This window comes from Sorex fumeus, unplaced genomic scaffold, assembly GCF_029834395.1.
Source record: "Sorex fumeus unplaced genomic scaffold, SorFum_2.1 ptg000139l, whole genome shotgun sequence".
Classification (NCBI taxonomy): Eukaryota; Metazoa; Chordata; class Mammalia; order Eulipotyphla; family Soricidae; genus Sorex; species Sorex fumeus.
In genome coordinates, this window is record NW_026606196.1 from 949,048 (window position 1) to 970,009 (window position 20,962).

Consider the following 20,962-nt stretch of genomic DNA (forward strand, 5'->3'; position numbering starts at 1 on the left):
TTGTTTGGACATGAAAATGAAGAGCTGACCACAGTTGTGTGGATACCCAGTAAAAAGCAGGGCTTAGAGTGTGAACAGACCGCTGAAAACCAGCATTGTGTTACTTGGACATTCATAAGTGGTGTAATGAAAGCCTACCTGGAGTGCAGATTCAGATGAATTCCAGATTGGCAGTGAATGAATGGAACATTCTGTACTGGCGATTCCAATGATTTCTGAAGTCTGATATTGTGGAAAAGAAAATGAAAGGCTGACCAGGTTTGAGTGGATAGACAATTGAACAGCACACTGCGAGTGTGAAAAGGCGGCTGAAAACCAGCATTGGATTACTTGGTCATTCACCAGTGCTGTAATGAAAACCTGCCTGGAGCGGAGAGTCAGATGAATTGCAGAATCGCAGTGAATGAATGGAACAGTCTGTAGTGGAGATCCCAATGATTTCTGAAGGCTGGTGTGTGTGGAGAGGAAAATGAAGAGCTGACCAATATTGAGTGGATAGCCCATTGAACAGCACTTCTGCGAGTTGAACATGCCTCTGAAAACCAGTATTGAGTTACTTGGACATTCACCAGTGGTGTAACGAAAACCTGCCGGGAGTGGAGGTTCAGATGAATTCCAGATTCGCAGAGAATGAATGGAACATTCTCTAGTGGTGATTCCAATGATTTCTGAAGGCTGGGTTTTGTGGACACGAAAATGTAGAGCTGAACAGGGTGGAGTGGATAGCCAAATGACAGCACGTCTCTTAGTATGAACAGGCCACTGAAAACCAGCATTGGCTTACTTGGACATTCACAAGTGGTGTAACGATAACCCGCCGGGAGTTGAGAGTCAGATGAATTTAAGATTCGCAGTGAATGAACGGAACATTCTGTGGAGGAGATACCAATTATTTCTGAAGGTTGGGTTATGAGGACAGGAAAATGTAGAGCTGAATAGGGTTGGGTGGATAGCAAATTGAACAGCACGGCTGAGAGTATAAGCAGGCGGCTTAAAACCAGCATTGGCTTCCTTGGACATATACCAGTGGTGTCACGAAAACCTGCCGGGAGTGGAGACTCTGATGAATTCCAGATTCCCGTGATTGAATGGAACATTCTGTAGTGGAGATTGCCAAGATTTAGAAATCTGGATAGTCTGGACAGGATATTGAAGAGCTGACCAATGTTGAGTGGATAGCCAGTGAACAGCACGGTTTCGAGTGTGAACAGACCACTAAGAAGCAGCATTGCATTACTTGGACATTCATCAGTGGTGTAACGAAAGCCTTCCTGTAATGCAGATTCAGATTATTTCCAGATTCACAGTGAATGAATGGAAATTTCTGTAGTAGAGATTCCAATGATTTCTGAACGCTGGGTTGTGTGGACAGGAAAATGAAGAGCTGACTAGGTTTGACTGGATTGCCAATTGAACAGCAAGGCTGTGAGTGTGAACAGCCGCTGAAAACCAGCATTGGATTACCTGGTCATTCACCAGTGTTGTTAGGAAAATCTGCCTGGTGTGGAGAGTCAGAGGAATTCCAGATTCGCAGGGAACGAATGGAACATTCTGAAGTGGAGATAAGAATGATTTCTGAAGGCTCGGTGTGTGGAAGGAAAATCAAGAGCTAACCAGCGTTCACTGGATAGCCAATTGAACAGCACGGCTGCGAGTGTTAACACGCAGCTGAAACCAGCCTTGGGTTGCTTGGACATTCACCAGTGGTGAAACGAAAACCTGCTGGGAGTGGAGAACAAGATGAATTCAAGATTCGCGTGAATGAATGAAACATTCTGTAGTGTAGATTGCAATGGTTTCTGGGGTTTGTATTGTCTGAACTGGAAAAAGAAGAACTCACCAGTGTTGAGTCGCTAGACCGTGAACAGCACGGGTTCGAGTGTGAATAGACCGCTGAAAACCATCATTGCGTTACTTGAACATTCAGCAGTGGTGCAATGAAAACCTGCCGGGAGTGGAGATTCAGATGAATTCCAGATTCGCAGTGAATGCATGGAACATTCTCTAGTGGTGATTCCAATGATTTCTGAAGGCTGGGTTTTGTGGACACGAAAATGTAGAGCTGAACAGGGTGGAATGGATAGCCAAATGAACAGCACGTCTCGTAGTAAGAACAGGCCACTGAAAACCAGCTTTGGCTTAATTGGTCATTCACAAGTGGTGTAACGAAAACCTGACGGGAGTTGAGAATTAGATGAATTTCAGATTTGCAGTCAATGACTGGAACATTCTGTGGAGGAGATACCAATTGTTTCTGAAGTTTGGGTTATGTGGACAGGAAAATGGAGCTGAAGAGGGTTGAGTGGATAGCAAATTGAACAGCACGGCTGAGAGTATGAGCAGGCCACTTAAAACCAGCATTGGCTTACTTGGATATTTACCAGTGGTGTCACGAAAACCTGCCGGGAGTGGAGATTCAGATGAATTCCAGATTCGCTGTGAATGAATGGAACATTCTGTAGTGGAGATAACAATGATTTCTCCAGTCTCTGTGGTGTGGACAGGAAAATGTAGAGCTGGCCAGGGTTGAGTGGATAGCCAATTGAACAGCACCACTGCGCTTGTGAAGAAAACACTTAAAACATTGGGTTACTTGGACATTCAACAGTGGTGTAACGAAAACCTGCCGGGAGTGGAGGTTCAGAGGAATTCCAGATTCGCAGTGAATGAATGGAACATTCTCTAGTGGAGATTCCAATGATTTCTGAAGGCTGGGTCGTGTGGAAAGAAAATCAAGAACTAATCAGGATTTAGTGGAAAGCCAATTGTATAGCATGGCTGCGAGTGTGAACATGCAGCTGAAAACCAGCATTGGGTTACTTGGACATTCATCAGTGGTGTAAGGAAAACCTGCATGGAGTGGAGAGTCAGTTGAATTCCACATTCGCAGTGAATGAATGGAACATTCTGTAGAGGAGATTCCAATGATTTCTGAAGCCTGTGTTGTGTGGACAGGAAAATGAAGAGCTGACCAGGCTTGAATCGATAGCCAAGTAAACAGCAGGGCTGCGAATATGAACAGGCCGCTGAAAACCAGCATTGGGTTACTTGGACATTCAACAGTGGTGTAATGAAAACCTGCGTGGAGTTGAGAGTCAGATGAATTCCAGATTCGCAGTGAATGAATGGAACATTCTGTAGTGGAGATAACAAAGATTTCTGAAGGCTGGTAGTGTGGTGGGACAATGAAGAGCTGAACAGGGTGGAGTGAATTGTCAATTAAACAGCACGGCTGCGAGTATGAACAGGCCTCTGAAAACCAGCATTGGCTTACTTGGACATTCACAAGTGGTGTAATGTTAACCAGGCGGGAGTGGAGAATCAGATAAACTCCAGACTCGCAGTGAATGAATGGAACATTCTGTAGTGGAGATTGCAATGATTTCTGAAATCTGGATTGTGGGGACACGAAAATGAAGAGCTGACCAGTGTTGAGTGGATAGCCTGTAAAAAGCCTCGGCTTCGAATGTGAACAGACCACTGAAAACCAGTATTGCATTACTTCGACTTTCAGCAGTGGTGTAACGAAAGCCTGCGTGGAGTGCAGATTCAGATGAATTCCAGATTCCCAGTGAATGAATGGAACATCCTGTAGTGGAGATTACAATGATTTCTGAAGGCTGGGTTGTGTGCACAGGAAAATGAGGAGCAAAACAGGTTGAGTGGATAGCCAATTGAACAGCACGACTGCGAACATGAACAGGCCTCTGAAAACCAGCATTGTTTTACTTGGACATTCACAAGTGGTGTAAGATAAATCTGCAGGTAGTGGAGATTCAGTTGAATTCCAGATTCGCAGTGAATGAATGGAACATTCTGTACTGGAGATTGCAATGATTTCTCAAGTCTGGATTGTTTGGACATGAAAATGAAGAGCTGACCACAGTTGTGTGGATACCCAGTAAAAAGCAGGGCTTAGAGTGTGAACAGACCGCTGAAAACCAGCATTGTGTTACTTGGACATTCATAAGTGGTGTAATGAAAGCCTACCTGGAGTGTAGATTCAGATGAATTCCAGATTGGCAGTGAATGAATGGAACATTCTGTACTGGCGATTCCAATGATTTCTGAAGTCTGATATTTTGGAAAAGAAAATGAAAGGCTGACCAGGTTTGAGTGGATAGACAATTGAACAGCACACTGCGAGTGTGAAAAGGCGGCTGAAAACCAGCATTGGATTACTTGGTCATTCACCAGTGCTGTAATGAAAACCTGCCTGGAGCGGAGAGTCAGATGAATTGCAGAATCGAAGTGAATGAATGGAACAGTCTGTAGTGGAGATCCCAATGATTTCTGAAGGCTGGTTTGTGTGGAGAGGAAAATGAAGAGCTGACCAATATTGAGTGGATAGCCCATTGAACAGCACTTCTGCGAGTTGAACATGCCTCTGAAAACCAGTATTGAGTTACTTGGACATTCACCAGTGGTGTAACGAAAACCTGTCGGGAGTGGAGGTTCAGATGAATTCCAGATTCGCAGAGAATGAATGGAACATTCTCTAGTGGTGATTCCAATGATTTCTGAAGGCTGGGTTTTGTGGACACGAAAATGTAGAGCTGAACAGGGTGGAGTGGATAGCCAAATGAACAGCACGTCTCTTAGTATGAACAGGCCACTGAAAACCAGCATTGGCTTACTTGGACATTCACAAGTGGTGTAACGATAACCCGCCGGGAGTTGAGAGTCAGATGAATTTAAGATTCGCAGTGAATGAACGGAACATTCTGTGGAGGAGATACCAATTATTTCTGAAGGTTGGGTTATGAGGACAGGAAAATGTAGAGCTGAATAGGGTTGGGTGGATAGCAAATTGAACAGCACGGCTGAGAGTATAAGCAGGCGGCTTAAAACCAGCATTGGCTTCCTTGGACATATACCAGTGGTGTCACGAAAACCTGCCGGGAGTGGAGACTCTGATGAATTCCAGATTCGCGTGATTGAATGGAACATTCTGTAGTGGAGATTGCCAAGATTTAGAAATCTGGATAGTCTGGACAGGATATTGAAGAGCTGACCAATGTTGAGTGGATAGCCAGTGAACAGCACGGTTTCGAGTGTGAACAGACCACTAAGAAGCAGCATTGCATTACTTGGACATTCATCAGTGGTGTAACGAAAGCCTTCCTGGAATGCAGATTCAGATTATTTCCAGATTCACAGTGAATGAATGGAAATTTCTGTAGTAGAGATTCCAATGATTTCTGAACGCTGGGTTGTGTGGACAGGAAAATGAAGAGCTGACTAGGTTTGACTGGATTGCCAATTGAACAGCAAGGCTGTGAGTGTGAACAGCCGCTGAAAACCAGCATTGGATTACCTGGTCATTCACCAGTGTTGTTAGGAAAATCTGCCTGGTGTGGAGAGTCAGAGGAATTCCAGATTCGCAGGGAACGAATGGAACATTCTGAAGTGGAGATAAGAATGATTTCTGAAGGCTCGGTGTGTGGAAGGAAAATCAAGAGCTAACCAGCGTTCACTGGATAGCCAATTGAACAGCACGGCTGCGAGTGTTAACACGCAGCTGAAACCAGCCTTGGGTTGCTTGGACATTCACCAGTGGTGAAACGAAAACCTGCTGGGAGTGGAGAACAAGATGAATTCAAGATTCGCGTGAATGAATGAAACATTCTGTAGTGTAGATTGCAATGGTTTCTGAGGTTTGTATTGTCTGAACTGGAAAAAGAAGAACTCACCAGTGTTGAGTCGCTAGACCGTGAACAGCACGGGTTCGAGTGTGAATAGACCGCTGAAAACCATCATTGCGTTACTTGAACATTCAGCAGTGGTGCAATGAAAACCTGCCGGGAGTGGAGATTCAGATGAATTCCAGATTCGCAGTGAATGCATGGAACATTCTCTAGTGGTGATTCCAATGATTTCTGAAGGCTGGGTTTTGTGGACACGAAAATGTAGAGCTGAACAGGGTGGAATGGATAGCCAAATGAACAGCACGTCTCGTAGTAAGAACAGGCCACTGAAAACCAGCTTTGGCTTAATTGGACATTCACAAGTGGTGTAACGAAAACCTGACGGGAGTTGAGAATTAGATGAATTTCAGATTTGCAGTCAATGACTGGAACATTCTGTGGAGGAGATACCAATTGTTTCTGAAGTTTGGGTTATGTGGACAGGAAAATGGAGCTGAAGAGGGTTGAGTGGATAGCAAATTGAACAGCACGGCTGAGAGTATGAGCAGGCCACTTAAAACCAGCATTGGCTTACTTGGATATTTACCAGTGGTGTCACGAAAGCCTGCCGGGAGTGGAGATTCAGATGAATTCCAGATTCGCTGTGAATGAATGGAACATTCTGTAGTGGAGATAACAATGATTTCTCCAGTCTCTGTGGTGTGGACAGGAAAATGTAGAGCTGGCCAGGGTTGAGTGGATAGCCAATTGAACAGCACCACTGCGCTTGTGAAGAAAACACTTAAAACATTGGGTTACTTGGACATTCAACAGTGGTGTAACGAAAACCTGCCGGGAGTGGAGGTTCAGAGGAATTCCAGATTCGCAGTGAATGAATGGAACATTCTCTAGTGGAGATTCCAATGATTTCTGAAGGCTGGGTCGTGTGGAAGGAAAATCAAGAACTAATCAGGATTTAGTGGAAAGCCAATTGTATAGCATGGCTGCGAGTGTGAACATGCAGCTGAAAACCAGCATTGGGTTACTTGGACATTCATCAGTGGTGTAAGGAAAACCTGCATGGAGTGGAGAGTCAGTTGAATTCCACATTCGCAGTGAATGAATGGAACATTCTGTAGAGGAGATTCCAATGATTTCTGAAGCCTGTGTTGTGTGGACAGGAAAATGAAGAGCTGACCAGGCTTGAATCGATAGCCAAGTAAACAGCAGGGCTGCGAATATGAACAGGCCGCTGAAAACCAGCATTGGGTTACTTGGACATTCAACAGTGGTGTAATGAAAACCTGCGTGGAGTTGAGAGTCAGATGAATTCCAGATTCGCAGTGAATGAATGGAACATTCTGTAGTGGAGATAACAAAGATTTCTGAAGGCTGGTAGTGTGGTGGGACAATGAAGAGCTGAACAGGGTGGAGTGAATTGTCAATTAAACAGCACGGCTGCGAGTATGAACAGGCCTCTGAAAACCAGCATTGGCTTACTTGGACATTCACAAGTGGTGTAATGTTAACCAGGCGGGAGTGGAGAATCAGATAAACTCCAGACTCGCAGTGAATGAATGGAACATTCTGTAGTGGAGATTGCAATGATTTCTGAAATCTGGATTGTGGGGACACGAAAATGAAGAGCTGACCAGTGTTGAGTGGATAGCCTGTAAAAAGCCTCGGCTTCGAATGTGAACAGACCACTGAAAACCAGTATTGCATTACTTCGACTTTCAGCAGTGGTGTAACGAAAGCCTGCGTGGAGTGCAGATTCAGATGAATTCCAGATTCCCAGTGAATGAATGGAACATCCTGTAGTGGAGATTACAATGATTTCTGAAGGCTGGGTTGTGTGCACAGGAAAATGAGGAGCAAAACAGGTTGAGTGGATAGCCAATTGAACAGCACGACTGCGAACATGAACAGGCCTCTGAAAACCAGCACTGTTTTACTTGGACATTCACAAGTGGTGTAAGATAAATCTGCAGGTAGTGGAGATTCAGTTGAATTCCAGATTCGCAGTGAATGAATGGAACATTCTGTACTGGAGATTGCAATGATTTCTCAAGTCTGGATTGTTTGGACATGAAAATGAAGCGCTGACCACAGTTGTGTGGATACCCAGTAAAAAGCAGGGATTAGAGTGTGAACAGACCGCTGAAAACCAGCATTGTGTTACTTGGACATTCATAAGTGGTGTAATGAAAGCCTACCTGGAGTGCAGATTCAGATGAATTCCAGATTGGCAGTGAATGAATGGAACATTCTGTACTGGCGATTCCAATGATTTCTGAAGTCTGATATTGTGGAAAAGAAAATGAAAGGCTGACCAGGTTTGAGTGGATAGACAATTGAACAGCACACTGCGAGTGTGAAAAGGCGGCTGAAAACCAGCATTGGATTACTTGGTCGTTCACCAGTGCTGTAATGAAAACCTGCCTGGAGCGGAGAGTCAGATGAATTGCAGAATTGCAGGGAATGAATGGAACAGTCTGTAGTGGAGATCCCAATGATTTCTGAAGGCTGGTTTGTGTGGAGAGGAAAATGAAGAGCTGACCAATATTGAGTGGATAGCCCATTGAACAGCACTTCTGCGAGTTGAACATGCCTCTGAAAACCAGTATTGAGTTACTTGGACATTCACCAGTGGCGTAACGAAAACCTGCCGGGAGTGGAGGTTCAGATGAATTCCAGATTCGCAGTGAATGAATGGAACATTCTCTAGTGGTGATTCCAATGATTTCTGAAGGCTGGGTTTTGTGGACACGAAAATGTAGAGCTGAACAGGGTGGAATGGATAGCCAAATGAACAGCACGTCTCGTAGTAAGAACAGGCCACTGAAAACCAGCTTTGGCTTAATTGGACATTCACAAGTGGTGTAAAGAAAACCTGACGGGAGTTGAGAATTAGATGAATTTCAGATTTGCAGTCAATGAATGGAACATTCTGTGGAGGAGATACCAATTGTTTCTGAAGTTTGGGTTATGTGGATAGGAAAATGGAGCTGAAGAGGGTTGAGTGGATAGCAAATTGAACAGCACGGCTGAGAGTATGAGCAGGCCACTTAAAACCAGCATTGGCTTACTTGGATATTTACCAGTGGTGTCACGAAAACCTGCCGGGAGTGGAGATTCAGATGAATTCCAGATTCGCTGTGAATGAATGGAACATTCTGTAGTGGAGATAACAATGATTTCTCCAGTCTCTGTGGTGTGGACAGGAAAATGTAGAGCTGGCCAGGGTTGAGTGGATAGCCAATTGAACAGCACCACTGCGCTTGTGAAGAAAACACTTAAAACATTGGGTTACTTGGACATTCAACAGTGGTGTAACGAAAACCTGCCGGGAGTGGAGGTTCAGAGGAATTCCAGATTCGCAGTGAATGAATGGAACATTCTCTAGTGGAGATTCCAATGATTTCTGAAGGCTGGGTCGTGTGGAAGGAAAATCAAGAACTAATCAGGATTTAGTGGAAAGCCAATTGTATAGCATGGCTGCGAGTGTGAACATGCAGCTGAAAACCAGCATTGGGTTACTTGGACATTCATCAGTGGTGTAAGGAAAACCTGCATGGAGTGGAGAGTCAGTTGAATTCCACATTCGCAGTGAATGAATGGAACATTCTGTAGAGGAGATTCCAATGATTTCTGAAGCCTGTGTTGTGTGGACAGGAAAATGAAGAGCTGACCAGGCTTGAATCGATAGCCAAGTAAACAGCAGGGCTGCGAATATGAACAGGCCGCTGAAAACCAGCATTGGGTTACTTGGACATTCAACAGTGGTGTAATGAAAACCTGCGTGGAGTTGAGAGTCAGATGAATTCCAGATTCGCAGTGAATGAATGGAACATTCTGTAGTGGAGATAACAAAGATTTCTGAAGGCTGGTAGTGTGGTGGGACAATGAAGAGCTGAACAGGGTGGAGTGAATTGTCAATTAAACAGCACGGCTGCGAGTATGAACAGGCCTCTGAAAACCAGCATTGGCTTACTTGGACATTCACAAGTGGTGTAATGTTAACCAGGCGGGAGTGGAGAATCAGATAAACTCCAGACTCGCAGTGAATGAATGGAACATTCTGTAGTGGAGATTGCAATGATTTCTGAAATCTGGATTGTGGGGACACGAAAATGAAGAGCTGACCAGTGTTGAGTGGATAGCCTGTAAAAAGCCTCGGCTTCGAATGTGAACAGACCACTGAAAACCAGTATTGCATTACTTCGACTTTCAGCAGTGGTGTAACGAAAGCCTGCGTGGAGTGCAGATTCAGATGAATTCCAGATTCCCAGTGAATGAATGGAACATCCTGTAGTGGAGATTACAATGATTTCTGAAGGCTGGGTTGTGTGCACAGGAAAATGAGGAGCAAAACAGGTTGAGTGGATAGCCAATTGAACAGCACGACTGCGAACATGAACAGGCCTCTGAAAACCAGCATTGTTTTACTTGGACATTCACAAGTGGTGTAAGATAAATCTGCAGGTAGTGGAGATTCAGTTGAATTCCAGATTCGCAGTGAATGAATGGAACATTCTGTACTGGAGATTGCAATGATTTCTCAAGTCTGGATTGTTTGGACATGAAAATGAAGAGCTGACCACAGTTGTGTGGATACCCAGTAAAAAGCAGGGCTTAGAGTGTGAACAGACCGCTGAAAACCAGCATTGTGTTACTTGGACATTCATAAGTGGTGTAATGAAAGCCTACCTGGAGTGTAGATTCAGATGAATTCCAGATTGGCAGTGAATGAATGGAACATTCTGTACTGGCGATTCCAATGATTTCTGAAGTCTGATATTTTGGAAAAGAAAATGAAAGGCTGACCAGGTTTGAGTGGATAGACAATTGAACAGCACACTGCGAGTGTGAAAAGGCGGCTGAAAACCAGCATTGGATTACTTGGTCATTCACCAGTGCTGTAATGAAAACCTGCCTGGAGCGGAGAGTCAGATGAATTGCAGAATCGAAGTGAATGAATGGAACAGTCTGTAGTGGAGATCCCAATGATTTCTGAAGGCTGGTTTGTGTGGAGAGGAAAATGAAGAGCTGACCAATATTGAGTGGATAGCCCATTGAACAGCACTTCTGCGAGTTGAACATGCCTCTGAAAACCATTATTGAGTTACTTGGACATTCACCAGTGGTGTAACGAAAACCTGCCGGGAGTGGAGGTTCAGATGAATTCCAGATTCGCAGAGAATGAATGGAACATTCTCTAGTGGTGATTCCAATGATTTCTGAAGGCTGGGTTTTGTGGACACGAAAATGTAGAGCTGAACAGGGTGGAGTGGATAGCCAAATGAACAGCACGTCTCTTAGTATGAACAGGCCACTGAAAACCAGCATTGTCTTACTTGGACATTCACAAGTGGTGTAACGATAACCCGCCGGGAGTTGAGAGTCAGATGAATTTAAGATTCGCAGTGAATGAACGGAACATTCTGTGGAGGAGATACCAATTATTTCTGAAGGTTGGGTTATGAGGACAGGAAAATGTAGAGCTGAATAGGGTTGGGTGGATAGCAAATTGAACAGCACGGCTGAGAGTATAAGCAGGCGGCTTAAAACCAGCATTGGCTTCCTTGGACATATACCAGTGGTGTCACGAAAACCTGCCGGGAGTGGAGACTCTGATGAATTCCAGATTCGCGTGATTGAATGGAACATTCTGTAGTGGAGATTGCCAAGATTTAGAAATCTGGATAGTCTGGACAGGATATTGAAGAGCTGACCAATGTTGAGTGGATAGCCAGTGAACAGCACGGTTTCGAGTGTGAACAGACCACTAAGAAGCAGCATTGCATTACTTGGACATTCATCAGTGGTGTAACGAAAGCCTTCCTGGAATGCAGATTCAGATTATTTCCAGATTCACAGTGAATGAATGGAAATTTCTGTAGTAGAGATTCCAATGATTTCTGAACGCTGGGTTGTGTGGACAGGAAAATGAAGAGCTGACTAGGTTTGACTGGATTGCCAATTGAACAGCAAGGCTGTGAGTGTGAACAGCCGCTGAAAACCAGCATTGGATTACCTGGTCATTCACCAGTGTTGTTAGGAAAATCTGCCTGGTGTGGAGAGTCAGAGGAATTCCAGATTCGCAGGGAACGAATGGAACATTCTGAAGTGGAGATAAGAATGATTTCTGAAGGCTCGGTGTGTGGAAGGAAAATCAAGAGCTAACCAGCGTTCACTGGATAGCCAATTGAACAGCACGGCTGCGAGTGTTAACACGCAGCTGAAACCAGCCTTGGGTTGCTTGGACATTCACCAGTGGTGAAACGAAAACCTGCTGGGAGTGGAGAACAAGATGAATTCAAGATTCGCGTGAATGAATGAAACATTCTGTAGTGTAGATTGCAATGGTTTCTGAGGTTTGTATTGTCTGAACTGGAAAAAGAAGAACTCACCAGTGTTGAGTCGCTAGACCGTGAACAGCACGGGTTCGAGTGTGAATAGACCGCTGAAAACCATCATTGCGTTACTTGAACATTCAGCAGTGGTGCAATGAAAACCTGCCGGGAGTGGAGATTCTGATGAATTCCAGATTCGCAGTGAATGCATGGAACATTCTCTAGTGGTGATTCCAATGATTTCTGAAGGCTGGGTTTTGTGGACACGAAAATGTAGAGCTGAACAGGGTGGAATGGATAGCCAAATGAACAGCACGTCTCGTAGTAAGAACAGGCCACTGAAAACCAGCTTTGGCTTAATTGGACATTCACAAGTGGTGTAACGAAAACCTGACGGGAGTTGAGAATTAGATGAATTTCAGATTTGCAGTCAATGACTGGAACATTCTGTGGAGGAGATACCAATTGTTTCTGAAGTTTGGGTTATGTGGACAGGAAAATGGAGCTGAAGAGGGTTGAGTGGATAGCAAATTGAACAGCACGGCTGAGAGTATGAGCAGGCCACTTAAAACCAGCATTGGCTTACTTGGATATTTACCAGTGGTGTCACGAAAACCTGCCGGGAGTGGAGATTTAGATGAATTCCAGATTCGCTGTGAATGAATGGAACATTCTGTAGTGGAGATAACAATGATTTCTCCAGTCTCTGTGGTGTGGACAGGAAAATGTAGAGCTGGCCAGGGTTGAGTGGATAGCCAATTGAACAGCACCACTGCGCTTGTGAAGAAAACACTTAAAACATTGGGTTACTTGGACATTCAACAGTGGTGTAACGAAAACCTGCCGGGAGTGGAGGTTCAGAGGAATTCCAGATTCGCAGTGAATGAATGGAACATTCTCTAGTGGAGATTCCAATGATTTCTGAAGGCTGGGTCGTGTGGAAGGAAAATCAAGAACTAATCAGGATTTAGTGGAAAGCCAATTGTATAGCATGGCTGCGAGTGTGAACATGCAGCTGAAAACCAGCATTGGGTTACTTGGACATTCATCAGTGGTGTAAGGAAAACCTGCATGGAGTGGAGAGTCAGTTGAATTCCACATTCACAGTGAATGAATGGAACATTCTGTAGAGGAGATTCCAATGATTTCTGAAGCCTGTGTTGTGTGGACAGGAAAATGAAGAGCTGACCAGGCTTGAATCGATAGCCAAGTAAACAGCAGGGCTGCGAATATGAACAGGCCGCTGAAAACCAGCATTGGGTTACTTGGACATTCAACAGTGGTGTAATGAAAACCTGCGTGGAGTTGAGAGTCAGATGAATTCCAGATTCGCAGTGAATGAATGGAACATTCTGTAGTGGAGATAACAAAGATTTCTGAAGGCTGGTAGTGTGGTGGGACAATGAAGAGCTGAACAGGGTGGAGTGAATTGTCAATTAAACAGCACGGCTGCGAGTATGAACAGGCCTCTGAAAACCAGCATTGGCTTACTTGGACATTCACAAGTGGTGTAATGTTAACCAGGCGGGAGTGGAGAATCAGATAAACTCCAGACTCGCAGTGAATGAATGGAACATTCTGTAGTGGAGATTGCAATGATTTCTGAAATCTGGATTGTGGGGACACGAAAATGAAGAGCTGACCAGTGTTGAGTGGATAGCCTGTAAAAAGCCTCGGCTTCGAATGTGAACAGACCACTGAAAACCAGTATTGCATTACTTCGACTTTCAGCAGTGGTGTAACGAAAGCCTGCGTGGAGTGCAGATTCAGATGAATTCCAGATTCCCAGTGAATGAATGGAACATCCTGTAGTGGAGATTACAATGATTTCTGAAGGCTGGGTTGTGTGCACAGGAAAATGAGGAGCAAAACAGGTTGAGTGGATAGCCAATTGAACAGCACGACTGCGAACATGAACAGGCCTCTGAAAACCAGCATTGTTTTACTTGGACATTCACAAGTGGTGTAAGATAAATCTGCAGGTAGTGGAGATTCAGTTGAATTCCAGATTCGCAGTGAATGAATGGAACATTCTGTACTGGAGATTGCAATGATTTCTCAAGTCTGGATTGTTTGGACATGAAAATGAAGCGCTGACCACAGTTGTGTGGATACCCAGTAAAAAGCAGGGCTTAGAGTGTTAACAGACCGCTGAAAACCAGCATTGTGTTACTTGGACATTCATAAGTGGTGTAATGAAAGCCTACCTGGAGTGCAGATTCAGATGAATTCCAGATTGGCAGTGAATGAATGGAACATTCTGTACTGGCGATTCCAATGATTTCTGAAGTCTGATATTGTGGAAAAGAAAATGAAAGGCTGACCAGGTTTGAGTGGATAGACAATTGAACAGCACACTGCGAGTGTGAAAAGGCGGCTGAAAACCAGCATTGGATTACTTGGTCATTCACCAGTGCTGTAATGAAAACCTGCCTGGAGCGCAGAGTCAGATGAATTGCAGAATTGCAGGGAATGAATGGAACAGTCTGTAGTGGAGATCCCAATGATTTCTGAAGGCTGGTTTGTGTGGAGAGGAAAATGAAGAGCTGACCAATATTGAGTGGATAGCCCATTGAACAGCACTTCTGCGAGTTGAACATGCCTCTGAAAACCAGTATTGAGTTACTTGGACATTCACCAGTGGCGTAACGAAAACCTGCCGGGAGTGGAGGTTCAGATGAATTCCAGATTCGCAGTGAATGAATGGAACATTCTCTAGTGGTGATTCCAATGATTTCTGAAGGCTGGGTTTTGTGGACACGAAAATGTAGAGCTGAACAGGGTGGAGTGGATAGCCAAATGAACAGCACGTCTCTTAGTATGAACAGGCCACTGAAAACCAGCATTGGCTTACTTGGACATTCACAAGTGGTGTAACGATAACCCGCCGGGAGTTGAGAGTCAGATGAATTTAAGATTCGCAGTGAATGAACGGAACATTCTGTGGAGGAGATACCAATTATTTCTGAAGGTTGGGTTATGAGGACAGGAAAATGTAGAGCTGAATAGGGTTGGGTGGATAGCAAATTGAACAGCACGGCTGAGAGTATAAGCAGGCGGCTTAAAACCAGCATTGGCTTCCTTGGACATATACCAGTGGTGTCACGAAAACCTGCCGGGAGTGGAGACTCTGATGAATTCCAGATTCGCGTGATTGAATGGAACATTCTGTAGTGGAGATTGCCAAGATTTAGAAATCTGGATAGTCTGGACAGGATATTGAAGAGCTGACCAATGTTGAGTGGATAGCCAGTGAACAGCACGGTTTCGAGTGTGAACAGACCACTAAGAAGCAGCATTGCATTACTTGGACATTCATCAGTGGTGTAACGAAAGCCTTCCTGGAATGCAGATTCAGATTATTTCCAGATTCACAGTGAATGAATGGAAATTTCTGTAGTAGAGATTCCAATGATTTCTGAACGCTGGGTTGTGTGGACAGGAAAATGAAGAGCTGACTAGGTTTGACTGGATTGCCAATTGAACAGCAAGGCTGTGAGTGTGAACAGCCGCTGAAAACCAGCATTGGATTACCTGGTCATTCACCAGTGTTGTTAGGAAAATCTGCCTGGTGTGGAGAGTCAGAGGAATTCCAGATTCGCAGGGAACGAATGGAACATTCTGAAGTGGAGATAAGAATGATTTCTGAAGGCTCGGTGTGTGGAAGGAAAATCAAGAGCTAACCAGCGTTCACTGGATAGCCAATTGAACAGCACGGCTGCGAGTGTTAACACGCAGCTGAAACCAGCCTTGGGTTGCTTGGACATTCACCAGTGGTGAAACGAAAACCTGCTGGGAGTGGAGAACAAGATGAATTCAAGATTCGCGTGAATGAATGAAACATTCTGTAGTGTAGATTGCAATGGTTTCTGGGGTTTGTATTGTCTGAACTGGAAAAAGAAGAACTCACCAGTGTTGAGTCGCTAGACCGTGAACAGCACGGGTTCGAGTGTGAATAGACCGCTGAAAACCATCATTGCGTTACTTGAACATTCAGCAGTGGTGCAATGAAAACCTGCCGGGAGTGGAGATTCAGATGAATTCCAGATTCGCAGTGAATGAATGGAACATTCTCTAGTGGTGATTCCAATGATTTCTGAAGGCTGGGTTTTGTGGACACGAAAATGTAGAGCTGAACAGGGTGGAATGGATAGCCAAATGAACAGCACGTCTCGTAGTAAGAACAGGCCACTGAAAACCAGCTTTGGCTTAATTGGACATTCACAAGTGGTGTAACGAAAACCTGACGGGAGTTGAGAATTAGATGAATTTCAGGTTTGCAGTCAATGAATGGAACATTCTGTGGAGGAGATACCAATTGTTTCTGAAGTTTGGGTTATGTGGACAGGAAAATGGAGCTGAAGAGGGTTGAGTGGATAGCAAATTGAACAGCACGGCTGAGAGTATGAGCAGGCCACTTAAAACCAGCATTGGCTTACTTGGATATTTACCAGTGGTGTCACGAAAACCTGCCGGGAGTGGAGATTCAGATGAATTCCAGATTCGCTGTGAATGAATGGAACATTCTGTAGTGGAGATAACAATGATTTCTCCAGTCTCTGTGGTGTGGACAGGAAAATGTAGAGCTGGCCAGGGTTGAGTGGATAGCCAATTGAACAGCACCACTGCGCTTGTGAAGAAAACACTTAAAACATTGGGTTACTTGGACATTCAACAGTGGTGTAACGAAAACCTGCCGGGAGTGGAGGTTCAGAGGAATTCCAGATTCGCAGTGAATGAATGGAACATTCTCTAGTGGAGATTCCAATGATTTCTGAAGGCTGGGTCGTGTGGAAGGAAAATCAAGAACTAATCAGGATTTAGTGGAAAGCCAATTGTATAGCATGGCTGCGAGTGTGAACATGCAGCTGAAAACCAGCATTGGGTTACTTGGACATTCATCAGTGGTGTAAGGAAAACCTGCATGGAGTGGAGAGTCAGTTGAATTCCACATTCGCAGTGAATGAATGGAACATTCTGTAGAGGAGATTCCAATGATTTCTGAAGCCTGTGTTGTGTGGACAGGAAAATGAAGAGCTGACCAGGCTTGAATCGATAGCCAAGTAAACAGCAGGGCTGCGAATATGAACAGGCCGCTGAAAACCAGCATTGGGTTACTTGGACATTCAACAGTGGTGTAATGAAAACCTGCGTGGAGTTGAGAGTCAGATGAATTCCAGATTCGCAGTGAATGAATGGAACATTCTGTAGTGGAGATAACAAAGATTTCTGAAGGCTGGTAGTGTGGTGGGACAATGAAGAGCTGAACAGGGTGGAGTGAATTGTCAATTAAACAGCACGGCTGCGAGTATGAACAGGCCTCTGAAAACCAGCATTGGCTTACTTGGACATTCACAAGTGGTGTAATGTTAACCAGGCGGGAGTGGAGAATCAGATAAACTCCAGACTCGCAGTGAATGAATGGAACATTCTGTAGTGGAGATTGCAATGATTTCTGAAATCTGGATTGTGGGGACACGAAAATGAAGAGCTGACCAGTGTTGAGTGGATAGCCTGTAAAAAGCCTCGGCTTCGAATGTGAACAGACCACTGAAAACCAGTATTGCATTACTTCGACTTTCAGCAGTGGTGTAACGAAAGCCTGCGTGGAGTGCAGATTCAGATGAATTCCAGATTCCCAGTGAATGAATGGAACATCCTGTAGTGGAGATTACAATGATTTCTGAAGGCTGGGTTGTGTGCACAGGAAAATGAGGAGCAAAACAGGTTGAGTGGATAGCCAATTGAACAGCACGACTGCGAATATGAACAGGCCTCTGAAAACCAGCATTGTTTTACTTGGACATTCACAAGTGGTGTAAGATAAATCTGCAGGTAGTGGAGATTCAGTTGAATTCCAGATTCGCAGTGAATGAATGGAACATTCTGTACTGGAGATTGCAATGATTTCTCAAGTCTGGATTGTTTGGACATGAAAATGAAGAGCTGACCACAGTTGTGTGGATACCCAGTAAAAAGCAGGGCTTAGAGTGTGAACAGACCGCTGAAAACCAGCATTGTGTTACTTGGACATTCATAAGTGGTGTAATGAAAGCCTACCTGGAGTGCAGATTCAGATGAATTCCAGATTGGCAGTGAATGAATGGAACATTCTGTACTGGCGATTCCAATGATTTCTGAAGTCTGATATTGTGGAAAAGAAAATGAAAGGCTGACCAGGTTTGAGTGGATAGACAATTGAACAGCACACTGCGAGTGTGTAAAGGCAGCTGAAAACCAGCATTGGATTACTTGGTCATTCACCAGTGCTGTAATGAAAACCTGCCTGGAGCGGAGAGTCAGATGAATTGCAGAATCGCTGTGAATGAATGGAACAGTCTGTAGTGGAGATCCCAATGATTTCTGAAGGCTGGTTTGTGTGGAGAGGAAAATGAAGAGCTGACCAATATTGAGTGGATAGCCCATTGAACAGCACTTCTGCGAGTTGAACATGCCTCTGAAAACCAGTATTGAGTTACTTGGACATTCACCAGTGGCGTAACGAAAACCTGCCGGGAGTGGAGGTTCAGATGAATTCCAGATTCGCAGTGAATGAATGGAACATTCTCTAGTGGTGATTCCAATGATTTCCGAAGGCTGGGTTTTGTGGACACGAAAATGTAGAGCTGAACAGGGTGGAGTGGATAGCCAAATGAACAGCACGTCTCTTAGTATGAACAGGCCACTGAAAACCAGCATTGGCTTACTTGGACATTCACAAGTGGTGTAACGATAACCCGCCGGGAGTTGAGAGTCAGATGAATTTAAGATTCGCAGTGAATGAACGGAACATTCTGTGGAGGAGATACCAATTATTTCTGAAGGTTGGGTTATGAGGACAGGAAAATGTAGAGCTTAATAGGGTTGGGTGGATAGCAAATTGAACAGCACGGCTGAGAGTATAAGCAGGCGGCTTAAAACCAGCATTGGCTTCCTTGGACATATACCAGTGGTGTCACGAAAACCTGCCGGGAGTGGAGACTCTGATGAATTCCAGATTCGCGTGATTGAATGGAACATTCTGTAGTGGAGATTGCCAAGATTTAGAAATCTGGATAGTCTGGACAGGATATTGAAGAGCTGACCAATGTTGAGTGGATAGCCAGTGAACAGCACGGTTTCGAGTGTGAACAGACCACTAAGAAGCAGCATTGCATTACTTGGACATTCATCAGTGGTGTAACGAAAGCCTTCCTGGAATGCAGATTCAGATTATTTCCAGATTCACAGTGAATGAATGGAAATTTCTGTAGTAGAGATTCCAATGATTTCTGAACGCTGGGTTGTGTGGACAGGAAAATGAAGAGCTGACTAGGTTTGACTGGATTGCCAATTGAACAGCAAGGCTGTGAGTGTGAACAGCCGCTGAAAACCAGCATTGGATTACCTGGTCATTCACCAGTGTTGTTAGGAAAATCTGCCTGGTGTGGAGAGTCAGAAGAATTCCAGATTCGCAGGGAACGAATGGAACATTCTGAAGTGGAGATAAGAATGATTTCTGAAGGCTCGGTGTGTGGAAGGAAAATCAAGAGCTAACCAGCGTTCACTGGATAGCCAATTGAACAGCACGGCTGCGAGTGTTAACACGCAGCTGAAACCAGCCTTGGGTTGCTTGGACATTCACCAGTGGTGAAACGAAAACCTGCTGGGAGTGGAGAACAAGATGAATTCAAGATTCGCGTGAATGAATGAAACATTCTGTAGTGTAGATTGCAATGGTTTCTGGGGTTTGTATTGTCTGAACTGGAAAAAGAAGAACTCACCAGTGTTGAGTCGCTAGACCGTGAACAGCACGGGTTCGAGTGTGAATAGACCGCTGAAAACCATCATTGCGTTACTTGAACATTCAGCAGTGGTGCAATGAAAACCTGCCGGGAGTGGAGATTCAGATGAATTCCAGATTCGCAGTGAATGAATGGAACATTCTCTAGTGGTGATTCCAATGATTTCTGAAGGCTGGGTTTTGTGGACACGAAAATGTAGAGCTGAACAGGGTGGAATGGATAGCCAAATGAACAGCACGTCTCGTAGTAAGAACAGGCCACTGAAAACCAGCTTTGGCTTAATTGGACATTCACAAGTGGTGTAACGAAAACCTGACGGGAGTTGAGAATTAGATGAATTTCAGGTTTGCAGTCAATGAATGGAACATTCTGTGGAGGAGATACCAATTGTTTCTGAAGTTTGGGTTATGTGGACAGGAAAATGGAGCTGAAGAGGGTTGAGTGGATAGCAAATTGAACAGCACGGCTGAGAGTATGAGCAGGCCACTTAAAACCAGCATTGGCTTACTTGGATATTTACCAGTGGTGTCACGAAAACCTGCCGGGAGTGGAGATTCAGATGAATTCCAGATTCGCTGTGAATGAATGGAACATTCTGTAGTGGAGATAACAATGTTTTCTCCAGTCTCTGTGGTGTGGACAGGAAAATGTAGAGCTGGCCAGGGTTGAGTGGATAGCCAATTGAACAGCACCACTGCGCTTGTGAAGAAAACACTTAAAACATTGTGTTACTTGGACATTCAACAGTGGTGTAACGAAAACCTGCCGGGAGTGGAGGTTCAGAGGAATTCCAGATTCGCAGTGAATGAATGGAACATTCTCTAGTGGAGATTCCAATGATTTCTGAAGGCTGGGTCGTGTGGAAGGAAAATCAAGAACTAATCAGGATTTAGTGGAAAGCCAATTGTATAGCATGGCTGCGAGTGTGAACATGCAGCTGAAAACCAGCATTGGGTTACTTGGACATTCATCAGTGGTGTAAGGAAAACCTGCATGGAGTGGAGAGTCAGTTGAATTCCACATTCGCAGTGAATGAATGGAACATTCTGTAGAGGAGATTCCAATGATTTCTGAAGCCTGTGTTGTGTGGACAGGAAAATGAAGAGCTGACCAGGCTTGAATCGATAGCCAAGTAAACAGCAGGGCTGCGAATATGAACAGGCCGCTGAAAACCAGCATTGGGTTACTTGGACAT